Below are 1175 nucleotides of genomic sequence, written 5' to 3'. Positions count from 1 at the left end.
CTGGGCCAAGCTGCAAATGGTCCTCCCTATATTTGCTGAACAGGAAAGGATTAAACTACAAAACAGCTGAATGACATGGATAGTAGGGTTGGTAGGGTTGGGAGCCTTTGATCTTAGACCCAGTTCAATCTAACAGTGGGAATTAGCTGTCCATTGGTAACCTCCACCTGGAAATCACCCATACCTGAGAATTTTTTCTTGGCCCAGGTGAAGTTGGTTGGAAATATTAGGGAGCTTCTGAGGAGGTAGATGTCCACATGACATGGTTATTGTCCCAGAGTGTGTAGGTGCTCAGAGTCTCTGCAGACACAGTATTGGGCTTGGTTTTATTCCTGGGTTTGTCTTACTTAGGAAGAAGCCTCCTTCTTGGAGACCCAAATTACTCCTCCAGCTGCCAGATAGGGGTGGGATATTCCATTTCCTGATCTTTCTGTTTCAAATCTCTGATTTTTAGATAAAGAAAAAGAAATTTATGCTGTCACTTTTAATAACAACTGAACTTGCTGATGGATTGAAGAGGATAAATTTGACTGTGTCACCTAAGAAATTGTGTCCCCAATACTGTCCAGTTTTAGGCCCCTGAGAAATCTTACCATCATTTCTAGCTGCCATGTACAAGTTATTGCTTAAGCAACATTTTGTTAATAAAATGTTTTGCAGTTCAACCTTCTGTTGAGCAGGTAGGGCAGGCTAAGTGAAATAAAGATAAAATTAGGGTTGGTGGAAGAATACTGGATCTTAGACATGCACATACCTTGTAAATGTAGGGTGAATTAAATAGCTGCAGAGCTTAGTAAAATGAAGAAGAAAAAAGAGAGGGGGGGAAATTATATTATCTGCTATTGGGGAATATCAAAACAGGAGTTCATTTTTAGTTTGGGCTTGTACTGTGATATTGTTCTGTTCAGAAGGAAGTGTGTGTGTGCTGACAAAATGCTGGCAGCTGACAGAGCCAGAATTGGTGTTAATGGCTGGGAAGACAGGGCAATGTAGCCAGTTAACAAAGGGCTTGATCTGTGCAGAAGATGATTTTGAGCAGATACACACATATATAGAAAGCAAGATTAATTTAGAGACCTTTGTCATTAAGGCAGATTTTTGTATGGTTTTGTGTGGGATTTAAGGGGGATTAAATGTTTGACATCACTTTGCCTGCACAGGCTATGTTGAAGAGG

Source organism: Serinus canaria, chromosome 1 (assembly GCF_022539315.1).
Source record: "Serinus canaria isolate serCan28SL12 chromosome 1, serCan2020, whole genome shotgun sequence".
Taxonomy (NCBI): Eukaryota; Metazoa; Chordata; class Aves; order Passeriformes; family Fringillidae; genus Serinus; species Serinus canaria.
Note: the sequence above shows the minus strand (reverse complement) of the source record.